The sequence below is a fragment of the Zophobas morio genome, unplaced genomic scaffold (assembly GCF_036711695.1).
Source record: "Zophobas morio isolate AGI-343-1 ecotype UQ-CSIRO unplaced genomic scaffold, CSIRO_AGI_Zmor_V1 ptg000002l, whole genome shotgun sequence".
NCBI lineage: Eukaryota > Metazoa > Arthropoda > Insecta > Coleoptera > Tenebrionidae > Zophobas > Zophobas morio.
In genome coordinates, this window is record NW_026972107.1 from 22,629,184 (window position 1) to 22,653,581 (window position 24,398).

Here is a 24,398-nt window from a genome sequence, read left to right on the forward strand (position 1 = left end):
TCGGCGAAACTCCGTACCGTCACCGACACCCACCCCGGGAGTTACATCGCAATTCTAATCAGTTTAAACTAAACAATTATTATATAGTTTTTGATCTTGACGAAACTGTTTCAACTGACCGCTGTTATTTCAGGTAAGTACATGTGCAATCATCATTGGCCGTGCTATAGGCAGAACATCGTTTTTCTGTGATTTCTAAAAAGTCCCCAGTATATGTATAGATATATAGTGGGAATGAAGACACATATAGAATTATTGTTTCACGACTTTGGAATACGAAACTGTCGACCTCCCGTTTCAGTCTGTCTATTTATCTGCCTGTCTATTGTTTAATTTTTTTTTTTATTGGCGATTTCAATTGATAGATAATTCTAGAAACCACAGGATCATTGTAAGTGTGCTTTAAGAATATCCTGTAAATTTTTAAAACTACTGAGTAACTATGTTTGTACATTTTATAGAAATAAATTTATAAAAAGAGTTACATTTGAGATATGCATTTTGTGTTGCTCTAAAAATTAGTCAGGCGATGAATTGTGGCATGATCGGTTTTCGTAGAATTTAAAATTTAATGATGTTTATCTGCATTTTCGGATTATACCAACTACAAAACGCCAAAAACTGATCTAGTTTTTATCAAAATCACCCCACGACAGTAGATATACGATTCGCAAAAATTACTACTTGTTATCATTAACGTTATGAAAAGTAAAAAATTAATAATTTCACAATTTTACCAAAACTTTATAAGAAACCTTCAAATGGTTTTAATAAGATTTAAGTCAAAAATTTAAAAAATATCGTTCCTGTCGTTGGACGCCCCAGGATGCCTCAGAAAAATTGGCTGAAAATTATTTTGACAGAACTTCCCCAGTTTTTTCGAAAAATTATAAGATTTCAAAGTTAAAATAAAGCTATGAATGTAATGTTAAAGTAAAGGTGCTATGCGTTTATTTGAGGTGAGTTTTTCTATTACAAAATTTTGTGATGACATCATCAACATTTTCGCAAGGATACGTATATCAATTTGGATAGATACAGTCTAATACTAATAATAAGAGTACTGTATTTCCAAATTTTCGCAAATATGAAGTGAGTCATTCTTGATTTAATTAATAAAATTTTTTGAGTCGCCTTGTGTAAGTAATTCTAAAACCTATGAATGCAATGATAAACCACAAGTATATAGAGTCACAATATTTTGCATATTTCAGAGAGGGGCAAAATTTTGAGACGACGTGATCAATTTTTTGGGAGGTGATAAACGAATACATTTTGATTAACGATTTACTATTACGATAACCTTAAAACGTGTGTTGTTGTTATACAATTTTGATTTGTTTTCCAAAAATCTGGATATCTAGGGTGAAAACTCAAGATGGATGCATACGTCACAAGTGAATGAGTATCTTATTTTATAAAATAAGAAAAAAATTATTATTATAAATTTTGGATATGACGTCATCCAGTTGGTGGTGGTGATTAGATTAGCCAAATTTTGGTTAGCGTTATACCATCTACATGATATTCCTAATACACATACAAAATTTGACAATAATCCGTCCAATAGTTTTACAGATACATGTCTAATAAAAATCGTCACAGACGCTAGAGACAGACAGACAGACAGACGAAAACGGAAGAATACTTTTTTCGTACTCTAGGAGTCATAAAACGTCGAGAAAACGTGACACTGGCAAGTCGCCCGATGGTCTCGATTACTACACTTCCTTAGCTTACGCTCAGGAAGTAAAAATAATGGAAACAAATTTGTAAAGATCATCATATGTGAATTATGTAGTTTTAAGGAGTTGATATTTTTCCACACCATTCTTTTAAAAAATCACCTATTAAATATGTTAACCTGCATTTTTTTCTTCATATTTACCACAAATTAGTCTGAATCATGGATTTCACCACATACAATCTCTACGCTTCCTGTAAGCTTAGATTCGTGTAGATGAAGGACAATATAACAATAGTATACTTCTCAAAATTTTCTGTTATATCAGTGGAAAAGAGAAACATCACCACGACAAGAAAGTTCTAAAAAAAAAAAGGAACATGCTTCAAGAGTTCAAGACAGAGATCCATCTCGATGTCATTAAGTTAAAATGCAGATGAAATAAGATAGCCTTTAACAGAAAAATCATACACCATTCAGTTATTTATTTATTTTCAGGTAAAAATAAAAGTTTTATGTTAATATATTTTTTCATCTTACCAACAATATTTTTCTATTTTCTTAGAATTGAATGCTTTTGAACGAAGATGTGTTTGTTTTACTCAAGTTGGCATACTTCTGGCATTTAAAAATTATCCAAAAACTAACTATGTACATACACTAACCGGCAAAAAAACCGACCACTCTAAACTATTTCGCAAAACCACTTTAAAAATTATAGTTTAACTAGTGATTGCTTTTATTTGTTTCTTTTTTTTTTTCGTTAATTTGGATGGCCGGTTTTTTTTGTCGGTGTATTTAAAACTTTCTAGCGATATTTTTTCGACGCATTGATAACAATCACAAATGAATCTCCAATAAACAGAAACAATGTTTTTGATGAGCAGTAGGTACAGAGTGTCTATAAATAATTCATGGTTGGAAAATTTTAATTTTTCCAAGTTAAATGATTTTTCAGCTTGTAAAAAGAGATGTTTCTACAAACTGTTTTACTTTTATAACAGAAATTTAAATATTAAGTCACAAAAAATGCTGAAAGTGGCCACCATATTGCTACTTAGACACAACCTAACAGTTTGACATAGGTATTGCCATGTATGAATCATTTATAGACACTTTGTATAACTACTCACATAATTAATTGTCTGATTGAATAATTGAGCACTTTTGCACAAGTTTTAGATCATGCTGCACAAATAACGAACGTTTCCAAGATTTCAGCACAAAACCTCAAAACAAAAACATCCATATCGAATTTCGGCCAGTAACTTTGTTCTACTTTTGCCAATATCTTATTCCGTACACGTGAATAAAATGCATTATCTTAGACATTATACCGACATCCCGTTCCAAATGAAGGCAACATTTTAAAATAAATCTGATTTATCGTATTCTATATATTAGCATTATCCAGCAATAAACGTAAAAATACTGATGTGATACGTTGCCGGTATCCTGAATGTATTCCTAAATTATGAGTTCAGTTTGGCTCAGATCGTCCAGTCCGAGCCCCATACATATTCCCAATCCAGCGGATACGGCCACATTAATGCGGGATATAGCTGGCGTTGAATACTGTATGAGGAAAGATACCCTCTGTCTTTCCCTTTTGCCTTATACGACCATACTCTCATCGTCGCCCTTCCACTGTTTCCTCCTAATCATAATATGGAAAACGTCGGAAAAAGGTGAAAAACACATTTCACATACGACGTAATATATTGAATTCGGCGCTGCGACCAAGGGAGTGAAGACATTTTAATGCTAGATGACGTACAGCCTGTGGGATATTGGGGGATGATGCATTTTCTCGATGCTGCACTTTTATGTGACATGATTATTATACTATAAGCGCAGGTGGCCGCGACCGTGCAATATATCACAGAGTATGGTCGTCTCATACTGGCTTGACATCTAGCGACAAAATTGGAAAACCTACAGTAAATCAAATACTTTCACAGAAAGTAAGAATTCGATCTTGAAATTAGGACTAACGCATATAAGACGCAAACGTCCAATTGAATTATTTTATTTAACACATTTAGAATAAGCACCGAAGGTCTAGTAACTGTTATATAAAGTCTTTTTCACTTGTAAAATGTCTCGCTTAAATAAATAATCAGCTTTAGGGGAAAACGAACCAGGATGAGGTACCTCCTAGAGGAAAGTGATGCATCTAAAATATATATTTCGTATTAATTCAAATATAGTAGTGTTAGTTCAATGAGTACATGAAGCATATATGCATAAATTAAACGAACAGAGTGCCATATTTCAGCGAAAACACCATTAGAGTTAATCCCATTCTTACAACGTAACTCGTTTAAATTTGACTTACTTTTACAACGTGGGTGAGGCAAGCCGGAATACCACAGTAATCATAAATCTTGCACTCATAAGCATAAGTTTCGACTATATATTACACATGTTTATTCCTTTTTTACTTCCCGGGTGTAATAGCGTCCATCCGGCAAATGGCTACTTTGATGTTCGCTCAATGTTTCATGACATGAAAGATTATGGAAAAGTAGGTCTCCCGTTTCGTCTGTCTATCTGTCTGTCGATTTTTATTGGACGGATTATCTCCGAAACTACTGAACCGATTTTTGTCAAATTTTATGTGTAATTAAAAATATTGTGTAGACGGCAAAACGCTAACCAAAATTTGTCTAATTATCCCCACCAACTATTCGATGACGTCAGCTCAGACTTTAAACGCTATTTAAATTTTATAAAACAACATACTCCTGGTTTATGAATCCTCTTGAATTTTTATCCCAGATTTTCGCAAAAAAAATACAATTTATTTGAAACTGCAAAACCGAATGCTCTAAAATCTTGAAAACGTTTTCAGGTATCCTAAATATGGCAAATCGTTAATCAAAATTTATTCGTTAATTCCACCGTCCCAAAAATTGATAACTTCATCTCAAAATTGTTAAAATCGATGCATTCATATTTTTTACAACTGTTTACACATAGTGACTCAAAAAAATTAATGATTGAGGCAATCAACTTTATTGAACGAATCAAGAACGGCAGAAAGTTTCGCGTTTCCGTCTGTCGATCATCTGTTTGTCGTCTGCCTGGCGATTGTTATTAGACAAGTAATTTGGGAAACTACGGACCGATTGTTGTCGAGCATCATATGATGTAAGTCAGGAATATCGTGTAGTTGGCAAAACGCCAATCAAATTTTTTGTCTAATGATTGCCACCAACAATTTGACGAATTCTTCTCATCATTTTGCGTAGTTAAGGTTATTTAAATTTTATAAACTAATATATTCCTGTACTCGTGGTTTATAAATCCGCCTTGATTTTTATCACAATTGCTTTACAGATTTGATTGGGCTATATTTTCCACGCGGTGCTTGTAGCCGATATCGTACTTCTGCATCGAATGCTTGGTAGTCGAGTGGGATTGATAATTGATTCTCGGATTTGTGTTCTCTATTCCATATGGGTTCCAATCCGATTCTTGACGAGTCTTTGTTTTTTCACTATGACTTGTATTATCTATATTTGTTTACTTTTAGAAGTTATAAAATAAATCAAATTTTGCAAAATCAAATTTATCATTTTTTGAAAAAACCGGATTTGTTAGATTGTATTTAAAAAACGAGAAAAGTTCTGTTCAGATAACTTTGGAGCAATTTGTTTAATCATCCACCACAAAATTTTGTAGAAGTGTTCGAATTATTTTGTCAAATTTCAATTTCTTTATATTTCTTTCATTTGGCTGTCGATAACTTACATCTGTTTGTGCTTCGAACTTGCAAAAATAGATTTCCATGTTTCGTCTATTTTGGGAAGAGGATCTTCAGGAAATTAAATTGGTTGTGGTATAATTAATTCTCTTTCACTCTCCGTGTGACTACTTACACTTTAGTTTCCTGAAGATGTCCCCTTACTAGAATAGAGTATGTCGAAACCTATTTAATATTTAAGTTTTCCTATTATTTACGTTAATATACTTTTTTATTTTCCTAACTGCCCTGTGTCGTGTCATATTTTTATTGGATAAATACATTAATTATAAGTTTTCTTCTATCGTAGATTTAAAAAGTTTTTTTACTTCTCGAGTATAAGCTAAAGAAGTATTACAACAGGGTTTATTCGGTGAACGGCTACTTTCATGTTTTTTAGACGTTTCATGGCTCCCAGAGTCATCTGCATGGAATTTTATTAGACACAAAATCTAAGAACTAACCGATTGTTCTTAAATTTTAGATGTATGTTAGGAATATCGTGTAGGTGGGTAAAATGCGAACCAAAATTTGTTTGATTATCCCACCAACAATTTGATGACGTCACCTCAAAATTTTGTATAGTAAATACTATTTAAATTTTATAAAATAACATAATAAGCATTCACGTTCGGTAGAAGTAACTGACAGAAATTTTTCTGTGGTTAAGTTGCAATCTTAAGATCACTAGAAATTAAAGATTGGCATCAACTGTCTAATTTTCTAATTCAAATGTCAAATCTGAATTGTGTGAAAAAAAAACCGAAGTTTTTTTATTTCAATACGTTTCGTTTCAAGAAAATCCTTAAATACAGCATGGAAACAATTTTCATAAAAGTAGTCACGAGAAAGCCCATTTTAAAGGAAAAGAAACAAGAAATATCTCGTGGTTTTCAAACAATTGGGTAAAACGGAAACAGTTAAACTGGTGGCAGAAATATTCTCCGTAAAGTTCGCTAGTGTTGTCGAGTATTTTTCGAAATTTAAAATAATACAGATACAACGGCGCTGGTGCCGTTAATATTATAATCAGAATCAGAAAAACGACTGCGCAGATTTATATACCTACATGCTTTGTTGGTTCCGTTCTACAATTGGTTTTTAAGTTTTATATAATCGTTACTCTTTTGTAAGAGGGAAAACACTCGGCTTTGAGAATAATTGTACGTAATACACGTATAAATTTAGGTTTCCGAAGGCGAAGTTTTTCACATTTTAAACATGTTATAGCTGCCAGAATCAAATTTCTAAGGCGGTACCTATCTCCAATTGCGTGATAGTGGTGAAGATTTACTTTTCATTTTCTTGGATGAGACATGGATATACCAGAACGGATCCATGGTAAAATTGTGGATCCATGATGATGACATCAAAGCTTGTCCTCCTAAAATAACTAGTGAAGGGAAAAGATTCACAATTTTACATGCGGGTTGCTCTTTAGGCTTTTAGAGGGATGCAATTTTCTCCTTGATTCAAAAATAGATTCACCAGATTACCACAAAACCATCACATTTTCGATATTTGACATTTACTTACTTACATGTCACATTTTTGATACCTACTTTCTAACATTCTAGTAATACATTATACACTAGAACAATTATATCCGCAGTTACACAGCTTAAAAAAAAAAGTTACCAAATCTAGTTACATCTACCGAACGTGAATTCCTTATACTCAATTACTCATATACAGTAACTTTACAAAAATGTTTGCAATATTTGCCATATGTTTAACAGAGCCAACATTAATTTATGCATACAATAAGCACGTGGTGGTTCAATGGATAAGGTGTTAAATTTTAGCTCTGCTCGCGTGAGTTCGAATTCCATCCTCGTCAATTTTTTTGTTCAAGACCCTGAATTTGTTGAAATGTTCAACTTGCAGTGAAAAGGAACTTCTATCTAAATAACTTTAGACCAATTTTTTCCTTACATATTCGGATGGATCAAAAGAAATCGTATGGAGAGAATCAGTTTCTACCAAAATATGTCGTAAATCTGTACTAAAAAATCATATTTCTTTGACACTCAAATTACGAAAAAATCAGAAGTTAGTTAGTTTTATTAGTATTCTTAGATATTTATTGTTTGTTTTTTTTTCACAAAACAAGTTCTGATTTTGAGTTATTTATATTAGAGTTTATTTAATAATATTTCAAATGCCAACATTTTTTTAGATCGGATAAATAGACAGATTTTGATTAGCGCCTGAACATCTTCTATCCTAAAATTTTGCTAAAGCAAATTTTATCATTTTTTGAAAAAAACAGATTTGCTCGCTTTGTGGAAACAATAATAAATCTTCATATATATGAGAAAACAAAGTTTTAAAGACTTGTCAAACATTGGTGTAGGAGTCCTTATTAACAATAAAGATAAATATTATAGTTGAATATAATATATATAACTAATACATAATAATGTCAAATGAATAGTGTTACAGTCTTTTCCGACTAAGGAAAAACCGTTGTTATTGTACAAGGGATATTCAAATAAAAATCTTCTAATTTTTCATTGAAAGCTTTGACGATCTAAAAACCAAATATGGTCAGGTACACAAATGAAGTATTTAACACCTATATTTCTACATTTAAGTATGCGGATTATTATATTTTGCCTATATCCAGTCATATAATTATGCATATCACAATTATGTTAATATCGACTTAATTCTTTCTTTCGGTGCTTAATATAACACTTGAGGAGTACATGAAATAAAAAGGGCTGACAAGAGATCTGCAATCCGAGTAATTAAGCGCACTAAGAATAATACGTGCAGCTTTTTAGCAATTCCATATGGAACTGGATCCTTTTGATATGAAAATTTTCTTCATTGCATAACCCTGGGTAGCCACTTTATTTCATAAATTATTATTAATATGTTGGCTCGAAGTCAGATGCTTATCAAAATATAAACCCAGAAGTTTAACACTTTACTAGATACCTGCTGTTTGTTCGCTATGATGATTATTTATTTCAACAGATGTATTGAATTCGATTATAACACTTTTGTCTTGATACATTAATAATATTCGTTAGGGGAAAACCAGTTGTGAGTTTGTTCAGTCGTTTCATGTATTTGCTGAATTAGATTATTATCATCGGACTGTATAATAATATAATAACAAAAGTAGTGTGTCATCACTATACCCTACGGTTCTTAAATTAGTACTACGCGTCATTAATATAAAAAAGAAAAGAAGTAGCCCTAAAATAGACCCTTGAATCTGTCTCTAATTATGGTCGACTTCCGACTATCGAAAAGTTGACTTGTATTAATTAAGTAAAATCGAAACAAATTTTAACAGATTCCACACACACCTAGTATTTCCAATTTTTTTAAATGTGTCACACATGGTGTTTTAAAGTAATCTGTTCTATAGTTTCGACAATTAACTGTTCCGTAATTGTTCAACGGACAAGCTGTAAAATGCTAAGAAAATATGAATTTAGACATTTGTTACAATGACCCTATTACAATAGACACACTTCTTTGCTTTTGCTGGAGAAATAAAAAAGCTTTCTTAAATGATCTATTGAAATTTATGTTATGTCGAATATGTCGAAGGGAGTGAAAACATTTTAACGCTACTGCGATACGACATAGAATCTCCGGGATATCGAAAAAATGATGCATTTTCCTTATGTTGTCGTTTTTATGTGACACGATTATTACACATAAGCGCAGGTGATTTCAAGCAGCATGATGTACCAACGGCACAAATTTAAGGAAAGGGAAAGTTCCGAAATTAATATCTGCACCGGCCGACACTTTTTAAACCTATACAAGACAAACATCGACCCATTTAAAATAACATTTTCTCGTTTCTTTCCGATATCTCGAAATACCGGGAGAAAAATCCCAAGAGACATTAGGTTGACAGCCTTCGGGGTAAGAAAACTGCCGCATGCAAAGGCAAACACTCGGGGTGAAAGCTTACCGTATTATATAAATTGAGAAAATATTTATTCATTCTTTGTCCAAAACCCTACTATAAACAATCGCTTATTTTTTTCTATTGTGAATATGTGAACGTATCGGATCGGTACATTATAACGAAAAAAAGTTTCTGATAAGCCGAAACATAAAAAAGTCCTTGATAAATGGTGGTGAAGAGGGTGTATATGCGATAGCTGGAACTTACTTAACCTACGACCTCTCGTCATCTCCTGTAACAACTGAACAGCTCTAGGGCCGGAAAATTGCAACATAAAAATCATCCCTAAGTCTGCCTAGCCTGCAGCTATCTCATATTGCCTGTTTTAGCAATGTATTCATCCCCTTGTCAAAGTAGATTGATATCGTGCGACGAATTCAGGAACTTGTGCTTCGTTGCTAAAGAAAAACTAACAATAAAACCCACGTCACAATACATTGAAGTGTCGCAAGATTGTCACCTAAAATCTTAATAGAATTTTGCCTATAACTAGTACTTAGCCATTCTACAGTGAAATGAGTTTTCTTCTTCTTTGAAGCGGTAAACGGGTGAATACAATAACATAAGCTATATATTTTTATGGTTCAACTTTATTAAAATAAGCAGTAGCAATTATACTAATAAATAATAATAATAATTAGTGACTTAGAGGCAAACTTCAACAGAAGTGAAAATTAGAAGCGAACGATGTCCTCAAGCTCAGATATAAACGTGAACGACATTATTTATATTACAAAAAATATTTAGTTATTTGTATAATTATAGCACGACAGTAAAGCAAAAGTTTTTTGTCACAAATATTGGTATTAGTTACTGAGGTGAAACTAACGCAAATGACCTTATTAGTGATTAACTACTGATTACTGATTAGTATTTAACTTCAGTGACAATATACACATAACATAAATTCTTCTCGAAATCAGTAGACGAGAATTTAAACAAATATGGTTTGATCTGTCACATGTTTTCTTTAATGAAGAGCTATAAATCAAATTCTATATCGATCAGAAAGCAACAAAATTAAAGACCAAACCGTATAATACACTACAATTTCAAAACTAATTTTAATGATTTAACCGTACACTAAGAAAGACATTCCAATTTAATCCGATAAGGTCACAGCGTAGTCGTTAAAACGCGTCGACAGTTTCTTAAAACTTTCTGTGTTTTTGAAATAACGATAGTTTATAACTTATTTTATTATTCCTTAAAATCTCATTTTTATTTCAATCATCCTAAAAATTGCAACATATTTAATAAGATGAAATATGAGCACAGTGTGTAATACTCCTACTTTTTTTAGAAATTTTGCAATATTTATAATAACTAAGTCTACATGGGAACAATACAGACCAATTTTCAGTTAAATTGAAGCATTTACATGTTTGACACGTTAAACCAAAACAAAGACTCTAAAGACCACAGGAGAAAAGCTTACGATGTCCTAGATTAATCTGATATTTTTGTATAACTTTCGTTCATTTATTCCGGCGTCTGCAAGTAGAATTCAAGGGACAAAACGTTTATCAAAGTTTAAAAATTATTTCAGATAAAAATCTATTACGCACAAACAAAACGCTACCTTAAAAATGACTTAACTGCTCTTTATTGTTTTTGGTTAAGTGTAAATAAACCAATATTATAATCTTTGAACCCTAAAAAGCGGATCTTTACATAATATATGATAATTTTTGTTTAAAATCAGACGCTTAAATTTTCGAAGAGAGTATGTAATCCGTTGTTTCACAAGTGCGAAATAAAATTTCACACTACTTTTGGTGTTATAAATAAAGTTTTAAAGCCTGTTGGAATCTGAAAAAAATCGTGACTATAACAGTTTCAGTTTAAATTCTAACAATGTTCAAAAACTGTAAGAATTTTTTTACTTACTCTAAATTTATTTAGAAAGAACTTTCCTCACTTCTGAGGCATAGTCATGCAAATTCATTTGCTGCGATAAATTATATACAAGTTGATTTCGCAAATTGTAGCTTTATAGTAACGCTTATACAGCTGTCCCAGATAAAACTCCACGGTCTAAAATCATGAAAATGGATAGATATATTAAAACTCTGTAACCTCCAATGATTTTAGCTTGAAGAAGTAAGCTTAATTTAGTACACTGCGAATATGAAAGGACAAAAAAGTAAAGGTAGGTTAATCGAATTAGTAGAAATTGGTTTAAATAAAAGGACACTTTTTATTCCCTTGACATTTTTTTGTAAAATTAAAAATAAAAAAATCCTTCGTTGCGTTTCTTTTTTTTCGATTTTAAGATAACCCTGCTAATGTTAAAGTTTTAATTGCAGATTTATTTATTTTGAATTAAGCCAAAAAATTGTTTTGATATTTTTTTGTAAAATAGAAAATAAATTTTTTCTCTCTTGTGAACTCAATCCAGGGACATACTATAGATAAGTAATACCAGTAACAGTGTAAGAAGCTAACTGTTATCTTATGAATATACTTTGACAACCTACAATTTTTTTTTGTGTTTGTCTACAATATCATTTTTTTAATGACGCTATCTACTTTTTAGAATTCTTGTAGAGCTTGTTTTTCTAAATTCATTAACTTATCATACTTTAATCACTGTCTACGATTCGAACGCATTATGTTACGAAAACGCACTTGTTTATATTCAGTCTCAAGTGCACTTGTCCTTAGGAAATGGATAGGGGTGGTTCTATTCTATTGTCGTGCTTGCGTTTTGGAAGTTCACATGGAATTTTGTTCTCAAAAATAAAATTTTAGAAGCATTAATGAAGCTGAAAAAGTATAATTTTTCTATACTAGAAAATCTAATTTGTATTTAATTATAATATCAAGAATTTCGGAAAAGATTTGCCTTAATTTTTGTTGTTTATCATTCATTTCACTTCCTTTACAACGATTAGAAAAATTAATACGAAAGGTTCTAGGCAAAATACAGTCATTATACTCACTTAAACTTACAAAAATCGCATCAGTTTTGCGTACACTACAGACGTAAGACTCGAGTCTGCCTCTGTGTGGTATGTTGAAGTGCACCTTTTATGGAAACAGCGAATACCCACCTACCCAGATAAAAATAACACTAATTTTTCACATTTATTTTTAAAATATTAGAAAAAAAACATTTATTGGCCTGAAATGTATCGGTCAGAAATAATAAAAATAATAAGCCCAAATTCATTGAATTTACCTTATAGGACAAACCGTCCATGTGAACGGTGTAACAATTACTTAAATTAATAAAGAGCAAGGTGATGCCTGTATTTCTTACAAGTTTTCCATTTGAAAATATTTCAATCGACTTTATTTCAGCACGGACACGTATGCCAGTTCCGACATGTACAGTGTAATACTAATAACAGAACAAAATAATAAATAATAAACAATAAAACAATGACGTTTACAGAATTTCAATATCTCTATCTGTTCTTAAGATAGACGGCCGCGGAGATTTATCTGGGACACCCTGTATGTTAAAATCCACAATAGTAGAAATATTATTTTTTACTTAATCAATACAACTAATTGATTCATTAAATATTTTCAAACATGGTGTACAAATAATTCTAATAAATAAAAATATGTTACAATGTGAATCACCCAGCACATTTTCTAGCAAAAATTGTTTTCATAAATGTTTGGTTAGAGGGGATACATGAATAAATAAATCATTAAACCAGCCCTGGTATCTAGCAAAATTAAAAAAAAAAACGTACCGTACTGCTTTTGTAAATTTTATTGTTTAGATAACCCTGTACCGTATCGTTAAAAATATGGATATATAATTAAATCAAAAATAAAGGAACATATCACACTATAACCTTTAAGTCAGATTAATTTTGATTACTGAGTACGGATGAACAATTCACTATGTCCGTGAGAAGTTTAAAAAATGTGCAAAATTTGGAAGCAATGGGTTTGTAGTTTCCAAACTGAATTATAACTTGTTATATAATTTATATATTTTTTTTATAAAACTTGGATGGAAATACATTGTTAAAAATAGGAATGATTTAAAATAAGAGTTACAGAAACATATTACTTTGTGTATTAAAAATTTTGTGTATTTAAAATTTTGACATGAAGTCATGGAAATTCTAGTAGGGATGAACAAATAAATTTCAATTAACCTTTTTTTCTCTACTGATATTCTTAAAATACATCTCAAATTTCATAATAATCACCAGTATAGTGGAACAGTTCACTTCTTTTTTATTTTCCTAGATATTTATTTTTAACTTAAAAAAATGTATATAACCCACGTTTTATATAAGAAAACACAGAAATGTATTTATATAAAACTAAAGTACGTATATATAAAAATAAGCCATAGTTAAATACAATAAAACAATAATATGATTTTGTAGTGATAAGTATATTTTTCCAAAACTAATTTTAGAAAAACAAATAAATACTTCTAATAAGTCCCTTAATCGCTGTTTTATGAACATAAAAAAAATATTTTAGATTCTGAAGAGCAGAAAACACTATAATTATTAATGTAAAAACTGCAGTGTTTTTAAAAATTGCAAAAACCATGAGTATTTTTTAAATTTTATTTAATTTCATTCGCAGCCTAGTATTACAAGATATTAAATAATTGCAGTGTATATGGGTTTAACTGTTACGAATTTGTTAATACAATTTCCTATGTGTGGCAACCTGCAAATCTAAACTTATTTCCGGTCTAAATTTGAGTAAAGATTTGAACCAGAACAACATTATTTTGTATTTTGAATTAATGACTCATTTACTTATAGGAAAAACCCTTATTTTATACACACCTTTGATTTGCAATTTGTCTAGAAAAGTAATAAAAACGAGGCAAAATAAACACGGTATTTGCCGTCGTAAACTGTACGATCATTATCATTATGCAACTGGCATTACGAAAGTGTTAACACGGTTGTGTAAACATTATTAAAAAGTCATCTGAAAAATTCAAATTTTATTTTAAAAAAGTTACAAACAGTTAACCAATTCCTAATAAATGTGGTTTTTGTCATTTTCTAAGTATAAGGTAATTTGTTATTCTGATATTTTCTTTAATTCTTTGTTGCTACAGTATTGCTAATGATAAAATTTAGATAAATGAAAACAAAACAAAAACCAAACATGCATTTATTTCAAATAAATTATGTCAGTCGGTACATGTAATACATTATTACTTTAATTCATATGCTGCTGAAGCTTAATTAAAAAGCACTATGAATGGCAATTAAATGAATTATAAATTAGAAAAACTGTAAGAATGGATTTACTACTTACCTATAAAAACAGGTAAAAAAAATCCAATACTATAAAGACATCAGGAACATTAAGTACATCACTTCAGTTACATTAGACAATTTATAATCTGATAAAGCCAATTTGGAACAATTTTTATACAGCAACATCCTTCCACGATCTCAACTCTCGACAGACTAAACAGATTCACTACCCTTTACACAAAGTGTGTCGCATTTTAAAGAAGGGGGTGGAGCATATGTAAAGCTCTCTCAAAGGTTTACGTAGGACTACCTAACATTACACTTCCTCGAATAAAACTCTCATGGTGGAGGGGATCGAAGCTTCGAAGCCATTCAGGGTCTGTCGATAAAACCCTTTATAATGCTTTCAACCCTTACTTTTTTACTTTATGTAATAACACCCCTTTTTAGTTTTGAAGGGGAGTAACCCTTTCTACTTCGATAATAAAATTGCTAATCATTCATGCAATTGCCACTGTAGTATCGTAGCATAAATCAATGTTTTATGCATTCTGCCATACAACTAAAAGTTGCACTTTTTTCATTTAATAATCGAATAACTAGAATTTAGTTTTATATTCATTAGTAATATTTGATTCCATTATATTTACCTATACTGTAATTTAATATTGGGACAGTTTAAACCCTTCCATAAAAAACACAATAGAGATTCTACCCCTTTGGTACATATGGTGCAAATCAAAGGGGTGGTAGGGTGATTCGCAAACTGTAAAAAATGAGCACGTGTGCCTCTTGTATTGCCTCTTCTTTGTTGTAACATTGCAACATAGGAGTATTTTAAACTTTTACGTTGAGACAAACTGATACCTATGTTTATAGGACGGTTATTTAACCAACCTCCTCACCTTTGACGTTGACGATGTATCTTCTACCCTTTAACACAGCTTAAAATCCGTGAATTATAATTCAAAATGACAATTAACTCTGACATAACCCTACTTAATAGTCAAAAATCAAAATGTCAGACGTCAATAATTAATTATTAGCCGTCAAATATCAGTGGCGGTACCAAAAAGTAGTACAAAGGTACCAAACATAATTTACCCTGTTTTTTCTGCACTCTTTATACATTTTACATTTCATTATTTACTTTAATACATTGTATTTATTCGTTTTATAATACAACACATTAAAATTAAATAGTGCAAGAATCTATTACAGAATTCAGTATTTTGACTGTTTCTGTTTGAGTACTGCTTGGACTTGAATAACGTTTGTAATTTTGAAATTTGTTAAATAAAAGCTTTCTTTTAACGATTTGGACAGAAAAATTACGTCAAAATTTAAAATTTGTGGATTATATACAATAATTTGAATTTGTGAAAATTAATTTATGAAAATAAAACAATGCTGTATGTTCATATGTTCCGCTTCAAATTACGTATGCAAAGTACTTAAGTATTTTATCTCACACGAGTTGGCTTAACAAAACAGTTGTCTAAAATATTTACGGTTTAATTTATAGTATAATTATTATTAATAGCATTAGTAGTTATTTTGTTAATTTCAAAAATTCTACAAATAAAGATTATCAACAAAAGAAACTGAACCAAACATATGATTGAAAAAAATCATTTATTATTTGACTAATCACTTATAACATGATAACACAATTTTTTAATTCTATATAATACTTATGGTGCACTTAATTTGACAAACGGAAATAAAGAGGAATCTCTTTGATCACTGGGTTTACCTCCACAACACTGAAAACACACAAAATATGTGCTTTAGACGTTATAACTATAAACGGATATTTTATATTTATTTGTATCTGTATGCCATGAAGTCGTTAGACACTATCACTAAATTGTCATTTTAAATCAGTACGCTTCTTAAAGCAGTAGATCCAACTTTTTTAACAAGTCACACAGAATGAAGCACCCTATAATATTAACTAATAGTTTAATTAATATTTAAAAAATTTCTAACTTTTGGAACACAAGTGGACTATTATACTCCAATTTCAATTGAGAATTTAGAGATATGTGGAAGTGTATACAGTAAGTAAGTAATTCCAATTTTCAGTGTATTTCAATAAATTACAACAACAAATGGCGCAATTACTTTTTTCATACTGTCACCATGGTAACACAGCCGTAATAACAAGTGTTTACTAGTTATTCTGTTTGTGGTCAATAACAAATGAGCATATAATAAACCAGTCATTGGTCAAATTAAAACAGAATATGATCCAACAGCATATTTATATTTTCCCTGATTCAACATATTTCTGTAAAAATAACAACATCGATATTGGTTGGCAGTGAACCGTACGATGAAATTCCAACTTATTTCGTGCTATTGATTCTGTTTTTATTAATTTCGGGCAACATTATTATTAAAATAAGTAACTATAGTAACGTCGTGGGCAAAATATATCGAATATATTTAAGAAAATCTAACTCCTACTGATAAAGAATATAAAAAACATTTAAATATTTATAGGTATATAAACAACTCAATGCGTCCAAAATTGTTCACACTAGAGAAAACTTCAAAATAAAATCATAAAATATTAAATAAAAATCACAAACTGACTTAACTTTAAAATTTTAAAAATTAAAGAGAAACTTTTAACAAAAATTTATAAAATACCCGTTGACAGTCTCAATGAAAGTATTCCTCCGCAGGTTATTTCCTTGCCTCCGTTTCACCATTATACCGTGTGTTCACTAATTATTTAGATCAAAGAATGCTGTGCGATTTTGAACGTATAATTCTCGATTTCGGATGCTTTTCAGATTATGCAATTAAACAAACACATGTGTAATGTTGGTTGCATATTGACAAATCAATTTACAAACGAGAGTTAGCTCTTGCTTGTTGAAAACTAGAAAAACTAGTGAAAGAAAATAACTTCTCCAGGTTTGTGAATAAGTTTATTTAAAAGACGAAAACAAAGTTAAAGAAACTGTTGGAAATGGTATCCATTTTTCTGTATATATAAATTGACAGGTCTTTTCATGTTATTAAACACATTTTGTAGTGTAACAGGAGTAATGCGAGCACACTTTTAGGTACCTAATTCTGTTGAAGAATCAACAGAAGTTCTTCTTTTGCAGTTTTACTTGACAGAAATGATTCAGGCTATTCTAAAGGAACCAATCCAAATGTAACACTGAAACCACTGAATACTGAAGTGTAATATTTTGTCTGTATTTTGTAAAGAACATACTGCCGATTCAGCCAACGCAGTTGATAATATAAATACTGAAACTGAATTTGGTGATGAAGATGTGTAATTTTATATTTTAATTTAAATGAAATATTTTCGGTTTTGTAGTACCTTAATTTCATTTCGTTTGTCATTGCTAAACCTGAAAGAATACTCACTAAAGTTTGCAGTTTACTAACAAATAAGAAAAGTCCAACCTCCAACCCTGATCGGTAGGCACTAAAGACAACATAGTCCGGTCATGAATCTTGTTAGTTATCTATCTTCCGTTTCATCATAACGAGAGCATTATCAACCATAAAATTTTATGAGCTATAAGTCAAACAAACAAAATATAAATAAAACCCAAGTCATGACAGTGTCAAAGGAGAAATAAAGATTCAAGAATTTACAACCATCTGTTTGTAATTGTATCAAAATTGGAATTGTTTTGCGTTTTACTTGTGTACCCACCTATATGTAAACATGTAAAGAATGAAACGCTCCAGGGTTTCAAAACCTTTAAGGTATTCACTTCTGGTGTTGACAAATTCCCTAATTCTTTATTGCTACCTATTCAGTTTAATATTAAAATAATTAATTTATGGAAAAAGGCATCCATTACACTATGCTATATAATTTTGCAAAAGCTTTGAGTCCATAATATGTATACAAGAGAATCTATTCCACCATAAAAAGCTTTATAACATCTTTTCAGGACAGCTTTGTTGAGAAAAAACCTACAGTTACTAATTTTGCTACTGTTAGCCAATTTGTTTCTAAAGCAATTGATCATAAATATTAAGTACTTAGATGTTATGTGTCGTGATCAAACTCCATCGTTTTGGCTTTACTCAACCCTACCTTGTGAAATACCTATCGGGAAGAAAGTTATTTGTTAAACATTGCAATTTCATATCCAAATCTAGTTCACCCGGGTCAGGTGTACCCCAAGGTTTAGGACCATTATTGTTTATCATTTTTACCAACGACTTGGTTGATGCAATATCCAGCAACAAGCTACTCTTTGCTGATAACCTAGAGTTTTTTCTTGAAATAAAACTACCAAGAGAATGAACTGTTGCAAGAGGACATCAATCTATTAATTTCGTGGGGAATAAATAATCTATTACCTATGTTTAAACAACTCATTATTAATCATAATTATTCTATTGAAGGTCACTCTTTAAGTCGTTTAGTAATCTCAAGAGATTTGGATGTCATTTTCGATCAATCCTTTCATTTCATAAACCATATTTCTGAATGTATCTCCAAAGTATATAGAACGTACGGGATCATCTATCTAAATTGCCAAGAATTTTCCAATGTGTGTAATGCAGAAAGGCGGGTAGATTTTTTGGAAAGCCAGACACTTTCTTTTTAGACGAATTATCGTTTTTCTAATCTGAAATGCAAACGTTAGGTTTTGGTTTTACTTTCTGATGGTTCTCACCAAATTTAATACAATGTAAGTGTTCATATACTTAAACCACGTGTCAGGAAAAAGAACTTATTAAGGCTTCACCCTTTCGATTATTACCACGATATTTCAAAAGTTCTGGATGCTTTTACTCCGGCGATCGAGGTCTTTCTCGAATACCCATTGCAACTTCCGCTACCAGGCTTTTGGAACGTCGCCTGCCCACGTCACCAACGATGAGTCAGCCTTCATTTCCGTACATCCTAGAAAGCTCTCGACGGTTCATAGGCGTCGTACCAGGGTGGCGTATGGGTTTAATTTGTAATATTATTATTTTATCCACACTTCATAACTTCCAACCGAGATTAAGGATTGTTCACTTATGCCATTTAAACTGATCTTAACCGTTGATCCATTTTGAGAGAAAGTACCTTAAGCAGTTTAATCAGTAAAATAAATAACATCGTGGACTGAGGATGGGGGATTAAATTGTGCTTGTTTTTACTTTCCGAGCGTAAGCAAAGGAAGTATAGTAATCGGGTCCATCGGACGAATGGCCACTTTTATTTTTTCTCGACGTTTCATGAACCCTACAGTACGAACAAAGTAGTATCCCGTTTCCGCCTGTCTGTCTGTCTGGGGTCTGTATCTATTTTTATTAGACACGTAATCTCCGAAACTGCTGGACCGATTGTTGTCAAATTTTGTATGTATATGTATATTAGAAATGCCATGTAGATGGTTAAATATTAACCAAAATTTTGCTAATCATCCCCAGCAAGAATTTAATTACGCCATTTCAAAGAACTCTATGTTTATTTAATTTAATTGTTATACAACAATATACGTGTGGTGTACAACTCCGGTTTTCGTAAAAATATACACCGTGCGGAATTCGGACCGGAGGTCACGGGTTCGATGCCAAACTTGATTTTTCGTGTTTTTTTTCTTCTTTTTCTCTCGCATTGTGTATTATCTATGTTTATGACGTCATAACAAACTTTTTTATTGGTCAAATTAAGAACGAGTCAACCCATTTTCTCGAAAATGTGGGAATACGCACGTCTTTATATAATAATGATAAAATAAGAATTATAATATTCAGAACATTATGTTCGATTGTGGTTTAATCAATAATTTATGTCCTCTGTTTTGAGAAGACAAACTCATTTAAACCAAACTAATTTCTACGTGACATTCTTTCGATGTATAAACAAATACTTGAGCTTCAGATTGCTATTACCTAGTACTGAAGAATATTTTGTCTCGTTAGTTAAGTACTTTAAATAAATTTTACTTTGTCCGTACGGCGCAGGGGGTGCGAGGGTGTTATTTATGCCGCTGGTTTTTACTTTGCAACGGTTATCACAAAATGAAAATCGTAAAATCAAATTTTATAATTATTTTTATCGTAATGACTTGTGTAGTACAATCCAGTTGTTTTATGTATATTCTTTTTTATATATTTGTCTTAATTTAGAACATTTGATTTCATTATTGAAGGCTGGAGAGGGTTTTTCGGTTGGGGCATAATTTCTCCGACTTACTTAACAATTGGTCTTATTTCATAGCTGTTTTTGCCTTTCCAGAATGGAAGAATAAATAATTTTTGTCCTCCATATTTTGTGTTTGATTTAGGGGCACTTTTCCAACCTTGAGGTTCACCACTTTGCATTTGAACACATTCCTTCATAAAAACACAACGTAGGTTACCATTTTGAATTTTAAATTTTTCGTGGGTTTTAAAATATTATTCACATATCCAATTTTGGCGGGTTTTTTGGGTTACCACAATGTACCGACATAAAATATTAATTAGCTATTTATTAGAGAATTAGGTTAGGTTCTAGTATATTAAAATTTAAGATATATTTTATTTCTGTAATGTGTGATGCTACTAATTATTTCCAATTTTGTTAGTTTAGCGATCCTTTATCCTATAGGAGTCAACCGCACATATTTAATTTAAGAATAATCTCTACTGATACAAAATATCTAATATCTAATTGCGCAGATAATACAAAGGGTTGTCTTCATAAATGGGAACACATTAAACTATACCTAGTGTTATATAGTTGTGTTGACGTTCTATGTTATGATTATTATGTATTCTTGTTGTAGTCAATTATTACTGTATAATTTTTTTAATATTAATTTTAGTTTATTATGGCTGTGTATATTCTTATGTAAATAGTCACAACTACACGATTTAGCCCTCGAATGAAGAATTCCAAAATGTATAAAATTATTACGAATATAATAAACTCAAAGTTTGTATCTCTACAGTTTTAGTTTTTATAAAGTTCATTAATTTACAAACACAACAATTATATCTTCTACAAAACTGTCACTTACATGTGGTTTAAGATTTGTCAAGAAGACAGGGTGTAGCTGAAGGGTAACCCCCTTGGATTCAAACCAACAAAATCATACAACGTATTAAAAATCATAGCACCCCCGCAGCGATTTATGCTACATTACCCCGGCTGATGGCGCAAGGGCACTTTCCGTGACTTTCCGGAAACATTCCTCTAAAATTCACAGATTCTGCCATTTCGCAGGATTACCAGACCATGAACACCATACAGTTTTAAATCTATCATTTTAACGACTTTGAATAAATATTAAACTTGTTACAACAGTTACAACAAACTATAAAGAATTGTTGGTAGCTGTATATTTCATTTTACTCGGTAGTAATTTAAAAAGTAGCTAAATGACAGTTGCCGTCTGAAATGATTAGGGGACAATTTTCTCACTGTAGACTGTCTTTTATTTCATTATTCTATTATTGATTGGTTCCCGCAGGCTAACGTGCTACGCTTTCAAACAATTAACCCTGCCAATAAATGGAGGATCATATTTGTGCCCAAAACTTTTGATGAAAAATATTAGGTATCGTCGATATTTCTCGGATGACGTAAACTACTGCTGCTAAAATGAACATTTTGGGTCATGTTTTTCTGAAGTTGAGGGGCATTACTGTACGGAATTTAGGAACATTAACTCTTAACGGACAATTTATATATGGACAGGAGATGCATCGGTCTAGGCGCACATATTTTACTATAAAATGATTAAAAATATATACTTTGGAAGATAATTTCTAGATTGATACAAAATAGTGTAGTACGAAGCTGCAGTAATTGCTGGCCGTAAAGAAATATTGTTACAGTTACCTACCTGTAACGTTAGACGACGATGACGCAGATGTAAGATAACCCAATTAGGATATGAGTTCTGCAATAAGCAAACAGAAGAAGTCCGTCGTCGTGGCAACCCCTGGTCTGCCTAGCTAGACAAAGGAGAGCTAACTCATCTTTAATAAGGCGATCAATTATGAAGCGAACGGAACTTCTGTGCAACTTTCCACTGTAATTATATCTTTCTAATTGCGTTCCATCTTTCTTTCTAACCAGATTTACAGCAAATACATCACAACTTGCGAAATGTGGATGAACATTATAAGCCAACTTTCTAGACGCAACTATTGACTAACTATCGATATTAATAATAGTCAAACTTGATGTAAAATCTATATAGAGACATGCATTTTGTGGTTCAGTTAATAACTGTGGAATGATTTTGGCGATATATTTAGAAGTAATAAGGATTTGTGTTATTTATTTGAAAAAATATAATGTTATACCCTATTTTAAAATAGAAAATTATAATTTATAACAGTCAGATCATTTTTAAATGATAACACCGATAAACTCAACAATTTATTTCTCAGTAGTACTAATTTACACAACTAACTGTACAGCGATTATGTACAGAATAGGATTTGACTAGACTCATGTTCTCTCACTGACTGAACTCTACTTCCCGATTCCCGGCGGTGGTTCCTATTTAAACAGCCACCGCTCCTGTCTAGATATTTCGCGATCGAGGTTCTTCTGGAGTGCCCATCGCGACTTCCATGTCTAGCTTTTCTTTGGTCGAGCGTGGTCGTCGGTGACGATGAGTCACCACCACTCTCCATTATACTTAATTTAAACTGAAACAATTTACTATTAAATCTTTGTATTCTCCGCCAGCAAGAAAGCCTTAAAAAATAACACTAAATTATTGTGCCACGTTAAATCTTGTCATCTATAGTCTAGGCTATTTCTATTGAAACACCACTTGTTAATCGTAAATTTGGCAACGTTCATATTCAGACAATTTTCTAACTAAAAGCCGTTGTCAGTCAACCGAAAGCTGTTACCAATTGCTAAATTTTAAGCAAAATCAACAGGTGGTGTTTCAACAGAAATGGCAAAGACAATATTTCACTAAATGTAATATAAAATAAATGTACTCGTAACATAACAACATGGAATATTTAATACAAATTTTACTTAAAACTAAACATACAATATTCATTTATTTTAAAACCGATAATTCCATTACTGGGTGCTATATTTTTGAAGACAAATACAGTTTTGAACTGTTTATAAATTATAAATCATGATTACAATTTAATTATATGTATATGTACGTCGTTAATTAATTTTGTTTCAAAGGTATTCATTACCTAATGTTTTAATTAAAATTAATTTATGTAATGTTATCGTATTTTTCCCCGAAATCACTAAATAATTTTAAAAAGTGATCTAAAGCTGTTTAGACCGAACTTCCCTCACCCCTGGATAACAGTCACTTAAACAAGAGCAGCTTCTTAAATAATAGACCAATTAATAAATTACATATACAGGGTAAGTCACTAAGCGCACATTTCTTGATATGTCATTGATTATTATTAGATATAGAAAAAAAAAACAAAGACCAAACTTATACAGTTTTTTGAGTACTATACTCTAAAATAATGTTTAACTATAGAGAATGTTTTGTTTTTAAGACTTAATACACAACTTTGTTTTTTTTAAATGAAGCACCCTATATATCTTTACATATTTTGGTTGACCTCCTCTTAGGCTTTACAATCACACAAGTTTATTTTTGAAATTACGATGCGACGTTGTCACGTTATTCCAATTTTCTGGAATTTTTTTGGCAATGGAAAGGTTCACAAAAAATCACAGTAGGGTTATTTTTAAAATCTGAGTTATACGAACTCTGTTGTGGTATAAATGAAAATGATATAATTAAATTTTCATATACGTAGTGTTTATAAAAAATGTTTTAATTATTACAATTTTCAAATATCATTATTTACGTTTTTTTCAAACAGAATTTTCTA

At 31.1% G+C, this 24,398-nt stretch overlaps 1 long non-coding RNA gene across 1 annotated transcript in view; it reads right to left on the reverse strand.

Moving 5' to 3' along the window:
• The window catches only part of LOC135130655 (uncharacterized), a 114,992-nt gene extending 99,336 nt beyond the window's left edge, over positions 1-15,656 (reverse strand). Inside the window, exons 1-3 of the long non-coding RNA XR_010280826.1 lie at positions 15,482-15,656; positions 15,227-15,382; positions 14,635-15,175 (exon numbers count right to left, since the gene is read on the reverse strand). This is a non-coding gene — a long non-coding RNA (uncharacterized LOC135130655). The remainder of the gene's footprint in view (positions 1-14,634; positions 15,176-15,226; positions 15,383-15,481) is intronic.
• Positions 15,657-24,398: the final 8,742 nt, after the last annotated feature.